We start from the raw sequence: 18,306 nt of genomic DNA on the forward strand, positions 1-18,306 counted from the left end.
AGTAAAATGTAGCCACAATCTGAAAAACAAACATATTACCTGATTATCAACAACTGTTACAGTTTTTTCCTATCGTTTGCATTGTAGTGTTGCATTGAAAAAAAGAGAAAAAACACAGACAAACACTTCTTTGGACTACAGTAATAAAGTTTGTAATATTACAGTATGACAATCCAAGCCAAGTATCTGCTGACAGTGATCATATGTCGGTTTACCTCCCACAAAAGATGTCACAATTGAGTGTGGTAAATGTACTGTAATTGTAAATACAGTAAATACTGTAAGTGTTTTATGAGAAACTGAGAATAACAATTTTCAGTTTTTGTAATGCAAATTACATACAGTAAGTACGTAATATATGATCCAGAAACAAATCAAAAACACAACAGTTTTTTTCACTGTGCTTTACTTTTTGGAGATTTTGTCACAGTGCAAGTGTTACACAAAACAGAAAATACATTACAAAGTCAAAAAATGTGTTCTAACAAAAAATGCAATGCACAAAACCTGCACACTGTATATTACAGTAGCCCAGCAGCGGCACAGAATTGGGCTAATCCCTCCTATCCTCCGCATTTGGCCACAAATTTTCATCTAAGTCGCAACGTATGGTTTCTCTTGCCATACAACGTGGATAAAATCTTTTGGAATGCCTTATCCAAGCCTGGATATCTTCTGGGGCTATGTCCATACACCCAGCAGCCATTGCCTCTAATAGGGACATCTGGTCCTGAGGGCGGTGGTCATAGACCTTCCATCTCCACGCCGAAAATAATTCCTCGATGGGGTTGATGAAAGGAGAGTGAGGCGGAAGGAAAAGTGACATCATCCTAGGATGCGCCGCAAACCACCCTGTGACTTGCCGGGAGTGGTGAAAGGCCACATTGTCCCATACAATTACATATGTTGGTAGATTCTGCCTGTCTACCTCTCTTGCTGTGAGCCTTTCGTAAAGCTCATCTATGAAGGAAATTAGGCGTTCGGTGTTGTATGGGCCTATGCCGGCCTTCTGCAGCTGCAGTGCATCGTTCGAAATTGCTGCGCACATGGTGATGTTCGCACCCCTCTGGCCTGGAACATCTATCGTGGCCCTTTTCCCAATCAGGTTCCTTCCACGGCGACGTGTTTATGTCAGGTTGAAGCCAGCCTCATCCACAAAGATGAACACATGTTCATTCTCACTGGCTTCAAGTTCCATGGCTCTCTTCAGGAAATTAGAGAATACACAAGATACCATAAGACAAAAATGGCATAGCTTACAGTTTTGTGCAAAATCACAATCAACATGACAGTGTGTCCTGTGTTCAGTCTTACCTGGACGTATTGGTACCGGAGTTCCTTTATCCGCTCAGAGTTCCTCTCGAAGGGGACAGTGTAAAGCTGCTTCATTCGAATTTGGTGCTTTTTCAGCACTCTGGCGATGGTCGTGGTGCCAACATTCTCAATGTTGGCAAATACACCAATGTCTGCGATGATGTTTGCACAAATTGCTCCTAGCCTTATACTATTGTTAGCAATAACCATTTGCACTATTGCATTTTCTTGTGGCAAAGTGAATTTTCTTCCCCTTCCACCTGAGTGGGGCAACCGTTGGGTCCTACAATAGTGAGTCAGACACAAATGCACTGATACGTCAGGAGAGTTTTGGAGACTTCTCACATCACATTACTACTGTTACAAACACATCAGTCAGAATGCTGTAAATACTGGATAGTACCTGTTAGTTTTTGTGAAAACCCTCACGATTGATGCCACCGTTGATCTTGGCAAGTTCGGCTGAACCCTCAGACCAGGTTCCCTCCTGGACAGACCATGATTGATTACATGGTCGATGACAGTTGCTCTGATTTCATCAGATACAACTGTCCTTGCTGCTGCTGCTCCTCTCCCTCTCCCTCTTCCTCTACCTCTCCCTCTACCTCTTCCTCCTACTCCACCTTCACCTCCAGCTCCACCTCCACCTTCACCTTCACCTCCACCTCCACCTTCACTTCCACCTCCACCTCCACCTCTTCCTCTTCCTCTTCCTCTGCCTCTGCCTCTGCCTCTTGCTCTTGCTGCATCCATTTTCCTATACCAACTACGTAAAGAAGTCCAAAGCAAATGCCAAAGAAGGCCCTTTTTCAACGAGGCACAAATTACATGTAAAACACCTGAGTAGGTCTTTAGCTGAGTAGGTCTTTAGCTGAAATGACCACCAGGTGTTTTTCATTGCAAAACTTATCCTCTGTGTTTTGTACAGATCATTGTATGTAGTGTTGCTTTTACGCAAAAAAAAGTAATTCCATGCCAATTCACCAAGAACTATGGGGCACAGGGGGAAAAAAATCTAAATTACTGTAAAATAAAATAAATAAACTATAAACTAAATATGTTTTCTTATTCAAACATGTAACTTAATTTGTCTGTCCAAATGCAGCATCTTTCCATCTACAGTGATATAAATTACTGATAAGTTAGGTTTTGAACAGAAAGTTCACTGTTTTGAACAGAGTATCTAAACATTGGTAAAATATGCTGTAGTTCCACAGCGTTTTGCCGGTAGTGAACATTGACTGGGGCAGGTATCCATGAAATTTGGAAGAAGGCGTCATTGCCAGCATTTGTATCTTAGCATAGGGGCAAGTAACCACAGTTTGGTTCACATGTTCTACTGGTATGCTCACTGTGTGAAGTGTTTAGGGAATGTGAACATGGTTTAGGTAAATTGCCTAAAACGATAGGAAAAAACTGTAAGAATAATACAAATCTGTAATCATTGCTTATTGTCGCGGGGCACCACCCTGGTTACAGGAACCAACGAGTCAATCTATAAAATATCAGTCTCATAATGACAAATGTTAAATCAATAATCTCAATATTTAATATAAATAATTATTTAATTAACAGTGAAGGCTTCTAAGTTCGAGCACAGGCAATCATAATCCAGCTGCAATCACATACATATGCACAAATAATCACAGACTACAGATACTTTAATTACAAAAGCATTTATTAAAAATGGGAAATAAAGTTATAATGATGTTCAATGATTCATCATTTTATCAAGCTCCGATATTTCAAAGATAAACACAGCAGCAGCACTTATCACAATTCAGAAAATACATGTAAAACCGGCGGTCTACCTATGTATGTCTGTCTCGGTGTGTGTGTGTGTGTCTGTGTCAATGTGTCTCTCTGTGTGTGTGTGTGTGTCTATGTGTGTGCATGTGAAATAAAGTTAGTGTTATTTAATGATTCATCATTTTAACAAACTCCCATATTTCAAAGATAACAACAGCAGCCGCTTATCACAATTTAGAAAACACATGTATTCATCTATGTGTATCTGTGTGTGTGTATCTGTCTGTGTCTATCAATGTGTCTCTGTGTCTGTGTGGGTGTGTGTGTGTGTGTGTGTGAGAGAGCGAGAGAGAGAGAAAAAGAAGGGGGCGTGGTGATGACGCAGTCACGTGGTGACGTCACATCTAAGATGGCGGCCGATCATGATTCGTGGAATCAAGGCCTAAAAACTCTCAAAATGGCGGATTGACTACAAAACAAGATGGCTGAGCCGTTATGAATTTAGAGCAAGAATGGGAGGAGAGAGAGAGAGGAGGCGTGGCAATAATAGACTCAAAATAGTGGTTTAACTTGCGTTATTTGAAATGGAGTCTATGTTAATGACACCATGTGGCTGGAGCTCACACTGGTGGTCGTCACATGAATTACACCAAGGGATTTTCAGACAAAGAGACTTCTTTGTCTCTGCTTTGGCGTTGGGCCGCATGGCTTCCAGATGTGTCCAGCCTCTCTGAGTATAGATTTAACTATGTTACATGAACTGTATTCTAAATACAGATCGGATGTGTGTATAGGTCGGTTTAGAAGGAGAGAGAGAGAGAATACAAGGAGAGAGCAAAGCTCTTAAAAGCACCGTCAGAGACAAGTTACATTTATTTTACCACTCAGCACCCAAGCGGCGTTGTGTGCTGAGGTTTGACTGGTAAAGTCTCTTTAAAGTTGTTCAAACGGTCACAATACGCTGGAGACGCTGCTCACGGCGCTTAAAAACTATGGCACAAGGCCGTAACCGGAAACCGGAAGTGGCGAATCGCGGCTAAACACTGGAGACTCAGCGGTCTCATACAAAACAAATACACTCAAGTATTAAAACAATACGCTACGTATTAGACTAACATCTGCCCAGACAATAAAGCCTCTTACTGTGACCTTCACGGTGTTGCATGCGCGTGTCGCGCGGATATTCCGGAAGTCCAGTGAATAATCGTGGCCGCTCAAGCTCTGTTGCGCTGGTTCCTCTGTCGCAGCGGCGTCAGCTGGGCCGAATAGGAGTGGATTCGTCTTGCTCCTCAACGGGATGAACGTCGTGCTTCTTCTTCAGGGATGTGGAGCTCGTGCTCCTCAGCGGAATGAATCTCGCGCTTCTGCAGGGGACGGCTGTGGAAGCCGTGTATAGTTCGTTGGGAAAAGAAAGTAAAGTCCGTGGGGAAAGTGAAACAGTCTGAGATTGTTCCGCGTGCAATTTCCTGTTTGGTCTTTTCAAGTTAAAACAGCAAAAGTCCTTTTGAAAATAAAAACGTCGACTGAGATAAAGGACAATGAAAGAAATGAAAGAAAATAACTCTGGTTGCCCCCTTTAGCAACTAAATCATCTGGAAAGACCCGGAGGGGTCTGTTGACGTCTTCAGAGCAGGGGAAAATGGCAGCGATTATTGATGTCTCAATGTTTTATTCTACCTGAGAGGTCCTGCCTCCTTGAGGTGCTGGTCATGGGATGATGCTGGCTTTAAGCCAATTGAGTGTCAGAGGTCAAAGGAGAGTGGGAGCGGCCAGGAGCAGAGCAGGGGTTTCTGGGGAGACCCCAGGGATTAAGTTAACACCAGAAGATACACTCTCCATGCTGGATCTTAGAGGGAGACTTTAGCTGGCTTCATCTTGGCTCAAAGGGCCACACTTTTACGACCCATTGTGTGTGGATCCCACCATATGGTTAGTTCTGTAGGGACTCTTGCCCAACAATATATACCTTCTATTCATTAAGACTGTTGAAACCTATTTGTTTTCTATATTTATCAGACAGTAAAAGTAAACATACAGAAATCATGCTCCCAACTATAGCCAACGTTACAATATCATTGTCCGACTTACTAGTAGGTAAAACACAATTAAAAACCTTTTATTTCTGCACCAGAAGACTCTTCTTCTTGCAGGTTTATTTGTGACTTTTCAAATTCATAAATAAAACTAGACTTATGTCAACATAACTAACACCTCTAGCCAATGGTAATGGAAGCAATTAATCTTGCTACAACATACTCTGATGCAGGTAGGTTATACAGAAACGTAATCTTGAGCAGAGAGGGTTGCAATTATCATATGTTGAGAAAAAGAACAGTCTTTTATAATGCCCAGGTCAAATTATTTTTGTTAATGACTGATAACCTTAGTTTTGTACCGGTGACTCATATTTTAAGACAACAAACTGAGAGAAAATATTGTTGCCTGTTCAGTTTACTTGCAACAGCAAAACAAGAACAAGCAAATGCAACTAGGCTACATTGCTGTCATATTTAGTTTATTGCCTCAATATAACATTATCAAATCCATTAACATTGAGCCTATGAGTTATAAAGGGTGCTGATGGAAACACATGAAATTCATGTTGATAAGCCCCAGGGAGGGTTTTTTAAACTCTTCAGAGCAACACAAGACACCGTCGGCAGAATTAAATGATAAGGGACAGATGAGTGGGTAGGAGCTGGGGGTGGCATAAAATGATTCACCGTGGCCTAATTCACTCCTTCGGTCACTCTCATTCCTAATGTTTCAGAGCAATTTTTCACCCTCCCTTGATTTACTGGCAGTCGGCCTCTGCTTCACTCTTGGGAGTCATAAAGGCAAAGGCACCAATGGCTCGCATATGCCGCTGCCCAGTACTCCCAAAGAGATGTCTTGCAAACACTGTGGACTGGGACAAATGTGTCCCAAGCAGAATCGGTATAACAGATAAGACTGAAACCGTGCCCTCAAGCTGAACTTTCATCTACTAACTCGAAGCCAGTCTTGCTAGATGACTACCGGCTGCTCCAACCTAGAGTCAGTGCTTTGATAAAACGATGGAGAGCCGTGGGATGTCTGCAGATATGGGTTCTGCAATCTGATAAATATTAAAGGTAAGAGTTCAGCTCGGTTCACTGCCCAGTGGTGATGGCTGGGTCGAAAGCAGGTTTGTTTGGGTAAGATTTCTGCCGGCTCATTCCATAAGGCTAGAAATGAAAAATCCAAGTCTACAACATCAGGCTATTTAATATTGCACACTTCAAACGCAATGTTGGTTTCCCCAGAAAAAGGTAGAGCATTTATCTCCCATCTATGGTTCTCACTTTGTCCCAACAGTCTGTGATATAAGCTATGCATTTCTCACATTCTACTTTACCACATTTTTACAAAATGGCCTATCACTGGTTCCTTCAGTGAGAAAAAAAAAGAAAATCGCTTAACTCCTCCATCATTTCGCTAGGACCAAATTGCCAAATGCTGTTTGACAGAATGAGGCTGGAGAGTTGCCTAGAGCACCATTGAGAAAGGCTGTGTAGATTTGCATTTGACAGTCATCAAAGCCAGGCTTCAATTTTCTTCCACCTCTTTTCAACAGGTCCTTCAAACACCGCATTACAAACAAAAGTTGACGCTATCTGGCTTTCAAGATCACAGGATAGGAGGACTGCTCAATATCCTAATTTAGGAAAAAAAAAAAAAAAAAAGTGGGGGGAGCTGCAGCTCTGCACGGTCTCAGCTTTGCAATCGATATCCTCTTTGGTTTTGTGTGCAAAAGGCCACAAGTCCAAAGGACAACAGAGGAGAGCAACAAAGCTAAACATTGAAATTACGCCCTTGAGGGTAAATGGGTTCTGTGCGCTAAAGAGAGGAGTGATGATGAAATCCCTCCAAAGACATTAAATTGTATCCTGGGTGATGAGGCGTGATGATATGGTGTGAGGATCCAATAGCACAACACAGAGGCACAGGTAGGAGCAGTTAACAAGCTTTACTTCTGAAATATGGTACACGTAAAGGCAGTCGAAACACGAGAACGTGAATCCAACAGGGAGCAGGCAGAAGCAGAGTTCGTAATTGTAAAGGTCCAGGGTCGGTACACAGGCAGGCAGTCGGCGAAGGTGCAGAGTATCCGGCAGGGAAAAGGCAGAGACGAGAACCGTTAAACAGGCAGTGGTCGGCAACAAGAGAGCTATCAGGGAAAAATGCTGGGACGCTAGGAACATGAAGATACAAAGACGAACTGTCAACACGACACAGGAACACAGAGACTAAATACACCGGGTGATTAGGAACAGGTGCAACCAATCGGGGAGGAGCTGACAATCACTAGGGTGGAACACACACAAGGGAGGGAGTGAGGAGTCTGAAACGAGAGGAGAGATGAGTAGGGACAAAAAACACAGAACATAAATCATGACCACCCAGGGGAAACAACTTATTGGACAGGACGGGACTTGACAGATGGAGGACAAAGGTTAATAAAACTCTGTTGGATGCCAAAAGATTCTCTAAAATTAAAAGGCATCATCTAAAAAGATCTTTGGTTTGAAACACATCTGCAAACTGTAGCTGCTATATTTCTATTATCTGCATTACCAACAACTTCCCTCAGGCCCAGGTGTACTTCATGTAAGTTTGGTCTTCAGTTTGTTTGTATTTGAGTCACACTACATTTGCCACAGCTGTTCAATCGTTAGTTAACCTAGCTTGGGAAAATTAACAATATAATCTGACTCCCACAAGTTGCATTGACCTGACCAAGGCAAGATATTTGTCTGACCCACAGGTAGCCAATCACGTTAGATGGTAGGTGGTCACACAGTGTAAGGTGGTCACACTGCGGTGAAAACTATTTTAATGAGTATTCTATTAATATATTGCTTACATTTGTTAGCATGCTTTACACTAGATCTGTTATATATTGATATTTGAATTAAAGTTTCCAAAGCAACAGTGTCTGGACTATGATGGGTTGGTTTCTCGGGTTTCAGGTAGAACTGCCAAGTTAAAATCATGAACACATTGAAATGTATCAATATTTTTTATGATTTGTCATAGTCAATCATAATCCGTTATTCAAAGTGGCAGAGGCCAAAAGAAACAGCTAAAGCCGGCAAATGGAGATATCTATCTATCTATCCATCTATCTATCTATCCATCCCTCAACAAAAAGATCTGGATGTCACAACCACCAAAATGTCAGAATCTATATGCACAAAAGGCTAGGTTGATATTGAAAATAAGAGCCCCATGTGTTCCAAAAGGTGCAAGATCAGTGAGGCTGAATTACTGAATGATGTAAGGTGGCCAAACAGTGATTGCTCCAATCTTCAAGCTTTTATTATTTTCTCTGTGTCTCTGCAAATCTTCAGTACGTCATCAGCAGATGTTTAGATGTCGGCACATGGACAGCTATACGAGTGAAAATTATCATCATCTTTGCATTTTACCTTTGTTTGGATCAGACCCTGTGGGCTTTATAAATTCAGCCCACAGGGTCTGGTCCCATTCCCAAACATACAGTCTTAAGATTTTCTGCACATTCACAAGCCTACAGGTAGCAGAAACAGACACTGTACACTAAACCCACATTCTAATACCACTTCAAAGCAGGACCCAAAGATGTATTCCATAATTCACCATGGTCTACTGCTCTTCACCAGGCGTTTTTTCTGCACTTGTACACATGTAGGCTGATTTAAAAGCCAATAAAATCTACAGACAAAAATGAAAGTTTGTGACATGTGGAAGTCATTGAGAATATTATTTTAAGAATTCATATTATATAAAGAAATTCATGTTCAAACACGGTTATGGCAGAACCTCAACAGATGGCTATCTTGTAAGAGCAATCTGTTCTTCGTCATGGGACTGATACAAATAATATTGCATATCAGACACTGTCAAGATAAACATCATATCCCTTTATCAAAGATTTTCAGCCATGATCAATCCTTAAATAGTCCTCGAAATTCCTGAATCCATGAATCCACAATGACTAATGCAATCTATTTTTATCTGAATTGGATTGTGCCATGTCAAGCATTTGTATTTGCAGGAGTGACAGGATGTCATAAATCAATACAAAATTACCTCACTGAATTCTCAAACTACCAAAAACTGGTGTTGTCAGCAGTTACTTTATCAATGTGGCATTACACTAATATCGCAATGATGTTATAAAATGGCATTATGGGAACTACAGGATCTAGGACTGAAAAGTAATCCACCTGCTACTTCTTTCTGGTGTTCAGTTTTCTTTTCTTCTAATCTGTCTAACCTTTTAGAAAAGTATAATACTGAATCCTTGAAATTGTCCAATTAGGTCATTCTGAACTCTACAGCTCAGCGGTGAAACCAGAATCAAGAAACAAATTTGTCTAGTTCTAGCTGCTCCGCTATTGTTGCTTGTACCACACAGGACTGACTTTAAGGTTCACCGATTCAAGGCTCTGAAAGGACTAGGAAAGAGTGATACAGCTACTAGTTAACTCTGTAACCTTTAGAACACTGAGATCATCTGCAGCAAGTTTATTAGAGGTTCCCAACAGCAGAAAATCATAGATACAGCTTTAGTAAATTACGCTCCAAAGTTGTGGCTAACAGAGAGGCTAGTTCAAGTGGATGTCTTTAAAAGAACATTTTTCTTTGCATCAGCATTTTACTAGATCTTGCACATGCCTGCACTACTGGGCTCTTATATTTGTTATCATTTCATTCTTTTCTGTTTAATGCATATTTTTTATTTCCTTTCCTTTTAAATATCATTTAAAAATGTTCATATGTGTTCTTAAAATCTATTTTCTTAGTCTGAAATACATTTTAACATGTTTTTATTTTCATTTATATTGTATATGAGGCACGTTGAGCTGCAGTTCTAGTATGAAAGGTACAACACAAATAAAACAATTAGGAAAAAGTCCAATGTGGATTTATGTGTGACAATAATCATGACTAATAAGGGTTTTGGTTGGTCTTTTGTTTACTGTCATAACTGATTGATTTCACAGTGTCGGTTCCCTTTTTCATAAATGTTGAAGAAGAAAGGGACTGATATTCTTACAAAATATCTCGTGCTTGGTGAGATCAGGTCTCCAACAATCCAAATATAAAATGTGAATGTTAATTCTTGGCATGCAGGACACTAAAGTTGCTCATCCTTGAATATGCTTGATATTCAAGACGAAATATATCGACTACTTCATAAAAAGCAGAATAAAGAACAGTGTTACATTTGCACCTCTCTTTGACTTTTGTTTATTGTGCTATTGTGTGACTAAACCAGATCTTTGCTCACAGCCTCAGGCCCCTTAGGAAGACTGTAACTAGCCAAAACAAGAAATAATTGGTATTGCTGAGAGCAAGTCTATACTGTATGAGTCATTACGTTTAGTTATAATTAATGCACTAGTGCATGATTAGGAGTGCAGGACACAGACCCTATGCCCTGGCACATTAGTATGTTTTATAGTCTGACATGCTGGGTGTGTGGGAGTTGGTAAGTGCTTTCTGATGCCATTCACAATGTTTTGGGATTGAATGTTTTAAGGTGAGAGGAGAACTATTACATAACATTTTCAGGCTATGATACTATAGGCACCAGAACTTCAACAAACACAAAAACAGTGTTTCCAGACAGAATCAATGGGGATAGATCAATGTGATTGGCCACTGAACATGCAATCATTCACATCAATTAAAAACGTTGGCTTTGTTTCAGCTGGTGCTCCTGCTGGCCAGTGACCGACAAGTAGAATATCAATGTGTTGGAGAGAGGGGGGAGGGGCAAACAACATTACACATGTTGCCATGGTGAAAAACACTGTGTTATAGATATTTTATGTTATCATAAGAAGTGTAACAAATTTTTGCTTCATTATGAAACTGCGGTTGGAGATATTAGAAGGTGGCAGTTTGCCACACTCAAGGTAATTATAAATACTAAAAAGTCCACTGCACTGCATCAACACCTTGAGAGCATTTGATCAAAGATTCAGAGCAGAAACCAGTGGAAAACTTCAGAGTGAAATTAAATAATGCTGGAGCATTATATGCTGCAGCTCAATCTTTTATCATGCTGTGCTGGTTTATGTCCCGGAGCTGTATGCTAAGTGTGCTCTGCTATCATTAGACTGACAGACATGCATGGATTCCCTCAGCTCACCTTTTGCACATGTACATTTTACCTTCTGGTTGCTGCTGCTGTGTGATTGCTGAGGCACAGCAACAGGGCTTTGATCCCAATAAGAAAACCAAGCTCTACTGACAGGTAGTTTAAAATGAACATGTTGTCATTGATTTTCCTCCTAAATCTATTTTAATTACCTGAATGAAATGTTAACCTTACAGATCTCTTAAAAGATGCAGTAGGACTGATGCCCCAGAACTCTGTCAGAGCATCCTGAAGATACTTTCACTAATGGTTCCAAATCAAAACCTCAGCTATGTAAATTAAATCACTAACAGATGCACCACTGCAGAAGATTACTAAGAACACCGATAGCATCTCAGGATCAACTCAAGTTCACCATATAAGGTTGAGATTCACAGTCCCCCTGATGAACACATCTCTAAATCTCCATCACTACACATACCATGAACTTCCTGTCTGTTTTATTTATCTTACTATTGCACTACAGGGAACAGAAAGAATTGGAGGCACTTACATCAGGTAATGCACTTTGTGGTCTCCACATGTAGCCCTACTTTACTAAGTACCATAAAGGATAGTGCAGAAAAGTCCATGAAAGGACAACACCAGTGACAAATGTATCCAACGAAAACAGTTGCGCTATTACACTGGGTGACATACTCCTTCCTAAAAATGTACATAGCCATTGTAAATCAACACAATAAATCATAGCATTCACAAAGACCTAAAGTGATGAAAAGGATGTTTGGTAATGTTTTCAAAAACTAGACTGCTGTCTCTCAAAAGAAAAATCAAAAGTGTTAAATAAAAACCTTCAAGGTAAAAATTCGGAGATGGTTGAATGTTCTAGAAATGTCCAAAGTTCACACACTTTGCTAGAGAACTATGATACTTTTGAACCCAGAGCAGAGGCTGGACCTCATTAATTTCAGTTTGACCAAGGAGGATTACTTGCCTTGATTAATGAGGTGGAACCAGGAATTTTCGTCTAACCTTAAATTGAGTTTGTTGCCAAAAGCAAATAGAGCTGCAGCTAATGAGATATTGTTGATTTAATAATTATTTTCGATAAGTGGATTAATCATAATGGACTCATCATTTGGTTTATGTCGAAAAGACTAGAAACAGCAGTTTGAAAAATTATGTCTCTATATACAAAGTCCATTTACTTCAGTTCTCTCTTGGTTGAAATCATCTGCTGCTCCAATATGCAGGAGATGATTCAATTGCCTGTGATGATTAATCAACAACCACCACGTGGGACCTCTTCATCACAACTGAACAACTCTAAGCAAATATCAATGGCCTGTGAATAAAAGCTTCAGGAGAAAGGTAGCCAGTGGAGAGATTTTTTATCAAAAAGTAGCCCTACCTGGTACAATGGTTTGGATTTTGCGTTTGATTAAGTGCATTAAGACAACAGGACCAGATTTATTTGGCTTTAGTAAATTTATATATTGAGGCATACATTTATTGTTGATCCCATTGTTCTGGATCCCTGATTGGTCTGTTAGCTTCTACAACTAAACTCAAGAAGTCTATTATAAATGTCTACAACAGGTTAAATTGCCCTGTTCCACTTGATGCTGACAGTCAGCGCATTGCAGTATGTCACCCTCACAGGCTGGGGGTATTTCCTGTTTGTTTTCTCTTTCCTTCTTTCATCTCCATGCTAACCCAGGTTCACACTTTCAAAGTGAGGCCTACAGCAGTAAGGAGCCATGTGTAAAAGTAACAGAAACCATTGATCATACTCCTGTGTGTTCACAGAGCCCTGCTATTATTCACTGCCGTTCCCTCAGGTCCATTTCTTTGGCACTGCAATCTCTTTGAAATTGTGCATGACAACACACGCACGTACACATATAGTAAACACTTAAATGCAGATAACAATAAAAAACATCTCTCTCCAATAAATGGTTGCTATTTTTTGCCATTTTTAATATGAATGGAAACATTTTTCCGGAGGGTCAACTGTGTAACAACACCAGTTCATGTCTTTGCTAGGTGATTGGCTATTGATTTTCCATCATTGTAGTAGATTGGTCGGTGGATTTTGCCCTACAGAGACAGGAGGAGATAAATATGGTCCTCTGCCATTTAATTTCCAGGGCCATTAGTGCAGAGGAATTTGTCAATTGTAGTTCATAGACTGTCTTGTTCAAACATGACACTGCTTCATTGTGTGAAGTCCATGACATAGCTGCAGTTCAATCATCAATTCAGACGTGTTATGGTGTAGCACATAACTGTGGAAGACTGGAATCACTTTATAGTATTGTAAAGTCATATGGTAGTTCAGCTTTCTAAAAACATACACTGAGCCTACGTCTGCTGAAAGCTGGTCACATGCGAATGAGGCCAGACCCTCCAGTGTCTTTAATGAGCTGTGATGTGGTATCAGTATTCACTGGGTGCAGACAAACTGGGTTTTTTGAAGCCTCTTACTTTTCCTCCCGAAGTGAATGACAGAAAAATCAAGAGTGCACATGAGAGGGACAGAGGCCTTTCATCTGCCACCAAGTAAAAGTAAGTGAAAAAACAGGGCAGAGTTAAAAGAACCAAGTCACGGCTTCTGCTTTAGATTCTGTCTTTTTACTCTGCGTGCCATTCAGAAGTTCTCTCTCCCAGACTTCTGGTTTGTTTCCTGCCTCTGTCCATACAAAGTTAATATTGATTTATGATATGTTGTATTAAAGAGCCAGTGATTTTGTCAAAGGAGAAGTTGAAGTTAGTTTGCCAACAATTCTTACAAGTAGAGGAACTTATAAATTGCACTATCACTACAGTGCTAATACTGTACTGCAAGCAACCCTTTCTCTCCATCTTTCTTACTGTGCAATTGCCATAGACTACATTTCCTACTATTACGTTCTGTTTGGGGAGCCAACTCATGACTAAGCTTTAACTATGTGAGAGCCAGAAGACAACCGACCCAAATTTTTCGACATGTCAGAAATCAATCTGTCCGTCAGAAGGGCGCACAGTGTATACTCAGCTAGTACAGTTAAAAACTACAGCAAAAACTTGTTGAGCAGTTGGTGTGTATGTGCAGCCAAACACACTTACCCACTTAGAAATAATAAACATGATCTGCTGACAAAAAAGCTGAAGTTAACTGCTTTGCAGAAAGTTTCATAGCTTCAACACATAACAGGAAGCATCTCAGTGTTGCTGCTAAACAGAGTACATTAAAGTGAAGTGCAATTCTTCTGATTACACGCAGGCATCATTTTGAGAATCTTGTGTAATTAGGTTAAAAATTCTACATCCATCTCAAGAATTGCAGACTCGGCTACTGACAATCAAAACTACTAAGCAGAGAATGGGAATTCATGGACGACATGAGATTGTTGTAGGTTTTGTGAGTTGGTTTTGTCAGAGCTGTTGGTGTGACCTAATGGACTAATGATGAGTAAATTAATGGAATATTGAGGGATACACATGTCATAATAAAAAGAAGAAAACAGTAGGCCTTCCAAACAGTATAATGGTGCAAGGCTTAATCAAAATGAAGAGTTTCTCAGGAGCATCCGAAAAGACCTCTGTCACAGCAGAGGTAGCAGGGCAGCAGGTAATTGGGACTGAATTGCCAACTGGGCAAAACAGACAACTGCCCAGGGGCACCACAACACCATGGGCCCTGAAAGCCCAAGGCCTACACTGTATCAAGTGGTTTTTGTGGAATTCATAGAAATTTGTGTTAGGGAGTTGGAATCATTACAGAACCAATATGAACCCACATGTTATTGGCCTTGAGGAGGATGCTGCTTCATTACCAGGTCTCCAGGCCCTGTCCTACGGTCAGTTATACAGTACTCTCCCAGAGTGAATGTACACAGTGAAGGCAGCTCATTTTGGCAGCTGGTCCCACTCTAGGTTCATCTGTCCATGTAATGGGGAGCTTGATTAAGAGTAACACCAACAGTACTAAAAGATGTCAATACAAGAATGGCATGGGTTTATATAATATGCATTATGCAGTCACAGAAGGAGGGATACAATAGACAGTGAAAATGTTCTTTCTTTCTTTCTTCCACGTTTTGTCTTTTAAGTCAAATATTTGCTAAGCCTGTTTCAAATTAAAAGCACTGTAGCATTCTGTTGACTGAATCGTTCAACTTGTTTTAACAAAGTTTTAATGTTATTATAGGACCCGAAGACGCATGGCTTCACAGCGTTGCGTTATGGCATTTATTTAAGTGTATAACTAAACAAGTACATGCCATACTATTCTAGGAAGTAGTGATAGAAACCCACATAGCAGCTCCACTGCAGTTAGCAGCAGACACTTCCCTGTGTGAACAACAGATGCCTGTGACAAGCAACACATCAGCAGCGCAGCAGTCATGTGCTGCACACAGCCAATGTGGCCCAGGCGTTAGACTAAAGCAGTTTTCTTTTTTTTTAATCTCATTGAGTTCCATCTTCACCTTAATGTTCCAATGTAGGGTTAGGGTTAGCAGAGAGCTGGACAAAAGCAAAGCGGTAATTCTCAAATAAAGACGAGCTGCAGATGACATTTATGATTGAATTAGCATTCAGCGCTCCATGTGCCATGCACAGCACTATTGAGAATGATGGCTTCAGAACTATGCCACATGCTGACCAGACAACATTTGGAGGTAGTGGTGCTAAACCTATATGCAGATTGAAACACACCGTTAGGCAGACTTAGATTTTTCTTCTGATACTCACACTGTATTTATTTAGTGAGTATTCCAACCGATGTGGCTGACAGGACAAATTCTATGTCAGACACTTGCAGCAAGTTTTTGTGAGTCATTGGTGACATTTGCATTTTTAATACGTTGCCTTTTGATTTAACTTAAAAACTGAATGTGTTCCTTATAATATAGTAAAGACATGCAACCATGGCTCATGTATGTATCCTATTTGTTTATGTATTCAGGACAATTTGATACAAGTTGGAGCATACTGATCCTGCGCCACAAAAACAAAAGCATGTGTTGGTCTTGTTACAATTATCTAACTGCTTTGGGTTCAGTTCTAAATATAAACATTTCATTATTTTTGATGGTGCACCAGGTTAGCAGACTCCTTTGTACCATGCATATTCTAATGCAATCTGGTATTTTCACTGAAATATAACTAAACAAACCAATAATGAATCTAAGCGAATACATTTGACTCAGAAATCAAAAAGAATTTAGATTGTGTGAATGGAATCTATGCCATTCAAATCAGTGACGATACCCAGTTACAGACAGTACAGGGAGAAGCTGTGCACCGCTACATACAGAAATATATTGGTTTTGGGCTGGGCATACTGGTATTATAGTCATCAGCATGATAATAGTGTGCCACTGGGATTCAGCAATATAGCCAATACCATGATAAATCAACAGCCTAACTAAATAAAAAAGTTAAACATAACAGCCATTTCAGCCACAGCCTTCATACAATAGCTGTGTGTGTGGTAAGAAGGGAGCCGCCAAACTAATCAATTGAAGTGTCAAAGTAGCGTCAAAGAGATAAGTGGAGAGTACGAACCAGACTGGAACACCGAGGCGGCCACCGAAGAAGACACTTCATTATCTTCAGTTTAAATCACAGGCGGCCCTCTGCTGCTAAATTATTACAGCCACAGTTAAAAGTAATACAGTGATATATTACATCGCTGTCCAAAAAGAGAAAAATAAGGTGATATCAATTTTAGGTAATGTAACCCATCATTGGCTCAAGCTTGACACAAAGTAGACCACATTCCCATTTTCCAGTGTCATATTAAAAGAAAGTAAAACTCAGGACCAAATGTCAATGATGACCCCCTGTAACCCCTTAAGGACCCTAGGGGGTGCCCAGACCCTGCTTTGAGAAACCCCTGGTTTATACAAGACACATTGGTTGAGTTCCGAAAGTCAAAATAATCGACAATTCCTTGATCCTCATGGAATATGTCTCAGGGTCAACGAAAGATGAGAAGGTTCGGAAAGTCGAACGACTGTGAGGAAAAAATCTGACTCCGCTCCAACCAAATGTGCTTTGTGCTGTGCGCTGACAGCAATAACGTTTCCTGTTCAAAACAGGATAACACTTCCCGAGAAAAGGCATTTTCAGCTTATACAAAGGAAACATTTAAACACCACTTGCTCACAGGAAACAAATAAAACCGATTTCACTAAAAATTTAAACAAAACAAAAAAGACTGAAAGGTTGAAATAATATGATAATGTGAGGAATTTCTGTGAAGAAAATAATTGATTGTGTCCATTCTACAGTCAGTACATTAAAACAACTTATATTTGTGTTTAGCTGTGATGTTGAGCACTGTAAGTTCACTACATTACATGTCATTTAGCTGACGCTTTTTGTCCAAAGCAACTTACATTTTTAGTAACATTTATGAGGGGCCATTTAGGGGTTCAGTATCTTGCCAAGAACACTTCGGCATTCAGATGGGGAAGAGTGGGGATTGAACCAGCAACCTTCTTGTTGGCGAACGCCCAGTCTACTCCCTAGGCCACACCACCTAACTGTGTTTGTAGTTTGCTGTGACTCCCAACAGGACCGATGTGATAGAGACGAAATCAGACGCTCATGTGAGGATTCCGTTCTCTTTCATAAAGGATGGTCCCATGTTTCCTATGCTAAAGGAGATTAGATTAGGAAGCATGGAAACTCCTTCCTTATCCTTTAGAGAATTCCGACAGCTCTCATAATGGCGGCTCTTGAAATACCTACAGGTCATTTCACCCAGTTAGGAAGGTTCCTAAGCAAAATGGACTTTCTGAATGCTATAGAAAACAACAGAAACTATTGCAAAAGAGTTTTTAAGACCTGATGCAGTTTTTCCTTTCAGGTACATGACAGCACAGCAGGCGCCACACAACCATAAAAAAAATATCCAACACAATCAAACAAGTAACTATACTCAATCACCAGAGCAACTCTCAAAGTGACTAAATAATAAATAAGTGGGCAACACACAACCTTCATTAACATCTTCACCAACTCGGTGTTTACCACAGACTGTGGATACATGTCAAGATGGTGGCTGCGAAAAAGATGATTGCACTGTGCCAAACAGCTGAGAGCCGGCTCCTCAATCTAACAGCTAAAAGCTTACA

Source organism: Platichthys flesus, chromosome 17 (genome assembly GCF_949316205.1).
Source record: "Platichthys flesus chromosome 17, fPlaFle2.1, whole genome shotgun sequence".
Lineage (NCBI taxonomy): Eukaryota > Metazoa > Chordata > Actinopteri > Pleuronectiformes > Pleuronectidae > Platichthys > Platichthys flesus.